Below are 9,258 nucleotides of genomic sequence, written 5' to 3'. Positions count from 1 at the left end.
TTAATTATTTATTCCAATTACTCATGGAGAAAAGGTTTCAGATGGTGCTTCAAGAAATGTTATGGGAAGGATTTCCTCTTCATCAGAGAGACAGAGACATGAATAAATTCAATAAAATTTCATAAGAAATCTTCTGCGTCACACACACACACACACACAAATCGGTGCTGTAGTAGGTTGGGCTATGATGGCAATTGAGAAATCACTCCTTCTTATGTAGATACATGTCTACACTGGTTTGTCTGTTCTTCGTACAGTGTCCAAGATTCTAATGAGGGTAAACATAGATGTATGCACCATGGAAGTGAAAGTGCTGGAAATAAGCCAATGAAAAACAGGTTTTTTACTATGTATTTAATTTCTCTTTCTTTCTTTCTTTCTTTCTTTCTTTCTTTCTTTCTTTAACATTTTTATTCCTACACAACACAAATCTACCATCATTATATTTCCAGTAGAGGTAGTAGAATTCTTTAGCGTGAAGACTATATGCAAAAATATTAAGGCTTATTTGTCTAAGAAATGAGAATACTAATAAACACTGAAAAATGGAGCAATAATACTGAGAACTCTGGTATTTCAATAGTGTCCAATAAATGGCTCTCCATATCCACTTGGAGCCTGCAAAATAGGGAAATTGTAATATTATCCCCATTTATGGAAGGGGAACTGAGGCACAGAGCCTGTGAATGTCAAAGTACTTTAGGGGTATTGGGCAACAAACTGTCAGTGAAAAGCAATGGGAACTGGACCCTTAAGTTCCTTATTCACCCTGGAAAACCCAATAGGGGAGAAGATGTGAGTTACTTGTGCTCTGCAGAGGTTGTCTATGGCATGGGGGGTATTCAACCCATCTCCCCATAGTCCAAAGCCAGAGTTTCCCCACAAATCGTCCTCCCCCATTGCCCACAGCCACGTGTCCGTCCTTTACCCTGAGATTTTTACAGGTGGTTGAGATTCTTTACCAGAAATAAATGAATGAATGAATAAATAATTCTGCCAACAAATTGTGTCTGATGTGGTTAGGACCTGTGATGGTGTCACTTGAGTAGATATGTGGGCAGAGTAGGCAACGGGGTTTGTTGCAAGGACGCATACATCTGACTAAGTGGGTTTCTGCCCATGAAAGATTATGCCCAAATAAATTTGTTAGTCTTTAAGATGCCACAGGACTCTCGCTGTTTTGCTAAAAACAGACTAACATGATTACCCTTCTGTAACTCAATAATGATCTAATATTTCGATATGGTGGGTGGGGGGAGGAAAGAGATCTTTTTTTAAATGTTAATGTGTTGGTTGTCCATCACCCCTAGGTGGCTTTCAGAGAAGGAGTTCTTAACGAACAAGATGCGAGTACTAATCCTGGGGTGAATTAGCTTGTTTGGTTGTTTGGTTTTTGGTTGTTTCAGTAACAAAGACAGGATACTGTACATTCACAAGCGAACACACAGTAACTCACAGTGAGAAACAGATACTCACATTACAAACATTCTCAACCACAGCCAGGAAAAAAAAACCACTCACATGCAGGTTGAGTTACACTCAGGAACACACTCATAAAATTGTGCACTAAAAAAAAAAATGTGTGCAACGTTCTTGACAAGCAAACACACTCAAAGAATCAGAAATGTACTTATAATTTAAGCTTGCAAAAAAACCACCTAAGTCAGATCTACTCTAGAAACTTTTGCCATCTAGCAATGCCAGTTCGGAGGTATGATATTTTGAGACATTTCGATACCAGTAAAAATCCCAGTGTAAACATGGTTATAAAGACATAGAAGCGCTTTTGCTGCTGTAGTGTATTTCTCTCAGAGAACCGCTATAAGCTGCACTAGCAAAACACTGGTACATTTAAAATAGGAGTGGCTGCTAGCTAGTATAGCTAAACCAGCAGAGATTTTCTTGTGTTGCCCTGGCTATACATTGTCTGGCTTGTCTCTCGCTCTGATGTAAACACACATACACATACGGAGTTTCTTCCACTTACTGTCATTGAGGAAAATTCTCAAAATCACCTACATGATTTAAGAACCGAAGTCTTATTTTCAAAAGTGACTTAGGAATTTAGGAGTCTTATAGTGGCCAGATTTTTAAAGGTATTTATGTGCCTAGCAGGAGCATGTCAAGAGCGTGTAACCGATATAGACAACTGGGCAATTAGACTCAACAATGGGGAGCTGCTAGGTGGCTTGCTGTGTCGGACAACCAGGAAAAGGAATTTCAAAAATGTGCAGGTCTTTAAAAGGAGGAGGAGTTTCCTATCCACCTGAACTGTCTGATTATTTTAGGGCATTGCCAGCATATATACAGACAGACTGCTATTCCTCCACATTTTCTCTAGCATTTATGACTACATTTCTTATATCTTTTAATAAGCTTAAGTGTAGTGAATTCACACACATGAAGTATTTGTTCATAATTTGCGTGAATACTTCCACAAATATATGTGTTTTTAGCCTTCCTCCAGATTTGTTCCCATTCTTTTAAATGATATTAGATTTTAGATTCTTTCCCCATTTTTCAATAAAAATGGATTATTCTTGTTATGTCAGTAAAAATGTATTGTACATGTGGGTCTCACCTTTCATACCTTCTATTAGCCGACCTTCTTACACATAGCTGGGGTGCTTGAAGCCCTCTTCCCTCTGCTCCCCACAAGCTCCCTGTCTGCCACCCTCCCATCGCCCTCTATTACAGGGAATCCCCACAGCTCCTCCCCATCTTCCTTTTACTAGGGGTTCCGTGTGCACCTGATCCTGCCTTCCTCCAATACCAGGGTTTCCATCCTTCCCCCATAACAGTGATCCTGTGTATTCCTTCATTCCCTCCTCTCCCCATACCAGGTTCCTCATTTTCTCCCCTGTGTACATACTCCCATTCCCACCTTTCCCGCACATTTCCTCCTAATCCTTCCCCTAGGTTTTTGTCTTCTTTCTCTAAGGGTAATGCAGGGTTTCAAGGCGTTAAACTGTGTTGGAAGAATTGGCTGAGATGAGATTAAGTATTGTTATGATGGAGGGCTTTAATGGTGACATGAACCAGTTCTACGATCTATCGACAATTACAGAGGTGGTTGTAGCTGTGGATGGCCTGATCAGATGTGCTATTCAAAAGTTATTTCAGTATAGAGAGACAGACAAACAAACACACAGAAGTGCTGTTGAGCTGAGTTGATGGCCTGCATAGACTTGGCCAACCAATGGGAATCAAGATTTTTGAGGTGTCCTTTCCACTTAAGAATGGGTCCATCAACATTAACATTCTTCTAAAACTTGGGATTTCTAGGTTAGATTATAAAGCATTCAGTCACAAATAAGGAAACAATGGTATATTCATCTTTCTCATGTGTTCTTTGATGGTATTAATTTCCACAATCAATACAGAGTTGTATTAACAACAATAACAACAATAATAACAATAAAAGTATGTAATTAATACAGACATCTATGCCCTTTTCCTCCTGTACTATATATACTGCTTTTGATGACCCTGGGTGAATATCTGGATTACATTTGGTGGGTGTTATTCAAGGAGTGGAAAATGGCTACATCTTATCAATATCTAATTTCACTTCTCTTGTGCAATTATGACACCAGGGTTGTTTCCCTTTTGTGTTTGTCCAAACTTTTTTTTGGGGGGGCAAGGGGGGAATCAATGTGCTCAATTCTGTTAGAGCCAGATGCCAACGTATTGTAGAGCAGCTAAATAGAGTCATGGATTCATAGACTTAAAGGGCAAAAGGGATCAACAGGTCATAGTGTATGACACTCTGTATAACACAGGCCGTTAGATTTCACCTATTTACCCCTGTGTTAATCTCAATAACCTGAGTTTGGACATGTCGCCCTTTTTGACCCAAGTGGCTACTCTGAGTCCGGGACCTTTTAGCTTGCTCCAACTGGGAGCAGAAAATGACAATAACGTCTGGTGCTTTCTTGGATGCAATCTTATTTATTTACAGGGAATGTACGAATTCCTGCTTCTCTGAACACAGGAGGAACCAAAGACAAAAGGGGGCGTTCTTCGTTTACACACCCAATCATGCTTCATTCAGAATCTTGAGCCCAGAACCTCTCTGTAGGCTTCACCCATGGTCACATCTTGCTTACAGACCGCTGCTTTGCTTTCTTCTTTCTGCTCTTGGTCTCTCCCTATTTCTTGTCTAGTCTTTTTAATGCTCACACACACACACACACACACACACACCTCTGCTCATAACAATCACACACACACACCCTTACTTAGAACCATCAGCCACAGACATGGGCCTTTTTTGTTCTTTCAATGTAATATGATTTTCAACATGTGAAAAATGCCGAAAGTACTGATATTTTGAAATGTCAGAAGGAAGAGAATTATTGACCAAATTTTTCACTCCCATATGTTGGCTTTTTCCTTGACACTTTCCAATTCACGTTTTAAAACTTTCATTTTGCAAATTCATCTGATTTTTTTTTTTTTTTTTTGGTTATTTGCTGGGTGCGGTGGTTGGTTTTGGGGGTTTTTTTTGGTAGAAAGCCAAATTTTGAAATCTCGCACTTTCCCGTGCAAAGAAGCATTGGCATTTACCTCTACTGTCAGACAGCATAGAAGTGCTCGGAGAGAGAGGTGGCTGGGTCATTTCCGGGAATGGCTGCCAGGTAATGTCATGCTCTTGGGGCCGAGGCCGCCACGTCCCACCTGCTCCGGGTCACTAACTCCGAGGGGGAGCTCGTGTGATCTCAAAGCAGGCAGCCAAACCCGAAGAAGAAATATCCTACTTGGAATTTATTGCCAGTGTGGAAAGTCCATAACTCATCTGATGGCAGACTGTGCTCTTCCCTGCCTGCCACACACAGGGCCCCTTGCTGGGGTGGGATCGGTAGAGCAGAATGCCTGGGAATTAAGACTCCATTCAGATGCAAGGGGCACCTCTTGGCTGGGAAGGGCTCGGGGACCACCAGTGCCAGTCAGGGGCAGGCACTTGGGTCGGGCCTGGTCGTTACCTATGACAGTTCTGATTACAGCATTGGCGAGGCAGAAACGGAGCAGCACCATCGAGCCCCAGTCCCTGGGGGTGGGGGCTGATACTTGAAGGGGCCTGTCAGCCACTGATGGCAGGGTGCAGTGGCTCGGAGTGGCCATGGCTGTGAGTCCTCCACAGTTTCCTCCAGCCATCCTGAGAACCACTGTTTTGGGGACAGCCCCTTCGCCTGGACCTCCGCTCACTTCCCGGCAGCTCCGCTTTGGCCACTGCCACTCATCGGGGATGGTGGACTCTTCTGGCCCCAACCATGGCCATTGCTGGCCACCACTCCACCAATGTATGCAGTTGGGGGTGCATTACACTCCTAAGACCCACACAGACTACCACCCAGGACTGTGCCATGGCCCTCGGTTTTGGAACCCCTGATGTATGGATTGGTAGGTCAGTGGCATTTGTCACTTACACCAATAATATGACACCATACAAATAACTTACATGAGCTTTTGTTAGTGACACACGGTGGGTGAGGTGATATCTTCATTGGACCTACTTTGTTGATGAGAAAGACCAGCTTTCAATTCATCTTCTGACCTGAAGGAAAGCTCTTTATAAGTCTGGAAGCTGGTCTCTCTCACCAGCAGGAGTTGTTCTAGTAAAAGATAACACCTAACCCACCTTGTCTCTCTAATATCCTGGAATCAACATGGTTTTAACAGCACTGCAAATACCAGTGTTTATGTCAATGTTGAACTTAGGCTAGTGTCTTTGGACCAGAACCGGTCATTATTATACCAGCAATGTTAATGGAGCCACTTTGTATTAGCAGAGGTTTAGGTGAGATAGGGATCTTATTTGTTCATCTCCATTGCACTGGCTTTCTCCAAACTGCTGTTAGCTACCCTTGGATCTTTCTGTGCATTGGCCAAATCCTGATCCCTTTGAAGAGATTGGCTAAATCCTAGTGACTTCAATGGAATCCAAATTTGGCCTCATAATCCAATCTGATTGTTTTTAAGAAACACCGCACACCTTCCTCTTAAAAAACAAACAAACAAACAACTCTTCTCCATAATAGTAAGAAGGACATATCATTGATTTATTTATTTAGGTTAAAATAATAAAAAATGAGTCTATAAGGTTCTTGATTCTATATCACATCATTAATAACATAATAGCATCCCAGCACTATTAAAAATTATTTTAATAGGAATTGAGCCATGCAGACACCTCTTCGGTACCCCATTATCATTGTGAAAATAAAACCTTCAGCTTGCTCAGAAAACCCCATCAAATACATGACACATGGGATGACCTCCCCAATAGATCATGGAATAATAGAATCACAGAAGATTAGGGTTGGAAGGAGGTCATCTAGTCCAACATCCTGCTCAAAGCAGGACCAACCCTGACTAAATCATCCCAGCCAGGGCATTGTCAAGGCACAGCATAAAAACCTATCAGGATGGAGATTCCACCACCTCCCTAGGCAACCCATTCCAGCGCTTCACCATCCTTCTAGTGAAAATGTTTTTCCTAATATCCAACCTAGACCACACAAAATATGACAAAATATTGACAGTGCTGTCTAACTGAACACTCACCATCTCCCCATGCACTCCCACCTTAAAAACACCTTGAACAAAGAAACTAATCAACCCACCAGCCACCCGGTTAAAAAAAAAACCTATAAAACAGAGACAGAAACAAAAACCAAACAAACAAAACAGCTGAGCCAGAGATAAGGACTGTGATATGGTTATTGATTTTATGTAGAAGGTGCTCAGAGACAATGGTGGTGATTGGCAGTATACAAACCTTTGATAGTGTGGCGAGGGCGGCCTGTTCTGCCCTTTCGTGGGTACTGTGCCCTCTTCGGTTATGACAATGATACGCCTGTGTGGAGTATTCTCCGTGACTTACTCCCTTCCCTGGGTCAACTGTTCTTGGCCCCACTGCTCGCAGTCCGCTTCCGGGAACTGGGTGGGGAGGGGTTCTCCCTCAGGCCTGTGCAGCTTGCCCATCAGGCGCTGGAAGGTGGTGGGGGCTCCATGTAGTCCGAAGGGGAGGACAGTGTAGTGGAACAGCCCATCTGGTGTGGAGAAAGCAGTTTTCGCCTTTGCCTCCTCAGATAGAGGGATTTGCCAATACCCCTTGGTCAAATCGAGGGTGGTCAGGAACCGGGCCTGCCCAAGCGTCCACGAGTTCATCTATACGGGGCATGGGGTATGCATCGAACTGTAAAACCTCGTTCAGTCGGCGAAAGTCATTGCAGAACCACGTAGTGCCATCAGGCTTAGGCACCAGCACGATTGGGCTAGCCCACTGGCTATGATTCCTCTATGACCCCCAGCTCCAACATCTTTTCTACCTCTGTCTTAATTTCCTTCCTCTTAGCCTCATCGTGACCCTGGCCCTGGGGGCTGTGATGATCTGATGAAAAACCTCCGTGTCCGACCCGGCTTAGTCGAAAAGACATCTTGATTTCGTTCTACCATCTCTGACGCCTCAGCCTTTTGATTCGGCGTTAGGTCAGGGGATATCCTCACTTGCTCAGGTGGTTCTACTGTCTGGGGTAGGGTCATCTATACTTCTCTGGCCTTCCAGGGTTTCAATAAGTTGATCTGGTAGATTTGCTCCTGCTTGCGGTGTCCTGGTTGTCGTATCTTGTAGTTGGTTTCCCTCACAGGCTCGATCACGTCATAGGGCCCCTGCCACTGGGCCAGTAGCTTACTTTCCGCAGTGGGTACCAATATCATCACCTGGTCTCCCGGCTGAAATTGCCAAACCACAGCTTGGTGGTTATAGTGGACCCGCTGGGCCCCCTGGGTTTTCTCTACATATTCCCGTACAATGGGGGTGACTCGGGCTATTCGGTCCCTCATCTGGAGCATGTAGTCAATTACATTCCACCCTGGGGTGGCCTCCCCTTCCCAAATTTCCCTGGCGATGTCCAGGATACCCTGGGGGGTGGCGTCCATACAGGAGTTCAAAGGGGGAGAACCCTGTGGAGGCCTGGGGAACCTCCCGAATGGCGAAAATGAGATATGGCAGCAAGGCATCCCAGTCTTTGCCATCTCTTCCTTATCATGGCCTTGAGAGTCTTATTGAACCTTTCCACAAGGCCATCGGTCTGCGGGTGGTAAACGGAAGTTCGTAGGGTCCGTACATGAAGCAGAGTGCATAAGTCCTTCATCAGTTTGGACATAAATGGGGTCCCCTGGTCCGTCAATATTTCTTTGGGTAGCCCCACCCGGGCAAAAATCCTCAACAACTCCGTCGCGATCACCTTAGAGGTAGCATTCCGCAGGGGAACGGCTTCCAGATACCTGGTGGCATAGTTGAGGACAAGGATGTATTGGTGCCCCCGGGTCGTCTTTTCCAAGGGACCCACCAGATCCATGGCGATCTGCTCGAACGGGACTTCGATGATGGGGAGGGGCACCAAAGGGGCCCTGAAGTGGGGCTGGGGGCTATGTAGCTGGCACTCGGGGCAGCTTGCACAATAGCGCCGAACCTCTTCATGTACACCGGGCTAAAAGAACCGCCTCAAGTTCCGGGCCACGGTTTTCTCCATGCCTAAATGTCCTCCAAAGAGGTGGCTGTGGGCCAAGTTTAGCACGGCCCGTTGGTGCTTCTGTGGCACCAGGAGCTGTGGTATCTTCTCTCCATTCACCTCTGTGACCCAATACATCAAGCCCCCCTCATCATGAAGTACGGCCCTGGTCCCCGGGTTTTTCCCTCTACTGGCACCCCCTCTATCTCTGCCACTTCCGCTTGGGCATTGTTATATCTGGGGTCTTCGGCCTGATCACGGCCGACATTCTCTTGTACTGGGCTTAGTTGTCCCAGCTCTGGTAGGTCCGACTCCGCCCTTTCCTCTGGGGTGGGGAGATCTAGCTCAGGGCCTGCTTCGGGCCCTTCCTCTCTCGGGGCAGCTTCCCTAAGTGCGGCCCGGGTCTGCCTACCTACCAAGGCAGGTTTCATGCCCTGGGACAAGATCCTGGTATCCAGAGCCTTAGCGGCCCTCCTCTCCGCCCTGGTCTTTCGGACTGTCCCAGGGGCCAGAAATAGATCCTGGACAAACTCGGAGAATATCGGGGGTTGGCTATCAGGGGGAGCTAGTCCAGTAGACTCAGGACCTCCCCTTTTTACGAGCTCTCCGGGGGAAGTAGAGTTCCAAACCCTGGAAAGTCTCTTCCTATGAGGACGGGATACAGGAGCCGGGGAACCACCCCCGCCATCACCCTTGTGACCCCTTCCTGAGCCTCAATGTTCACTGGGACGGTCGGGTA

This window comes from Emydura macquarii, unplaced genomic scaffold (assembly GCF_026122565.2).
Source record: "Emydura macquarii macquarii isolate MOO-44397 ecotype Brisbane River unplaced genomic scaffold, CSIRO-AGI_Emac_v2 contig_685, whole genome shotgun sequence".
Lineage (NCBI taxonomy): Eukaryota > Metazoa > Chordata > Testudines > Chelidae > Emydura > Emydura macquarii.
Note: the sequence above shows the minus strand (reverse complement) of the source record.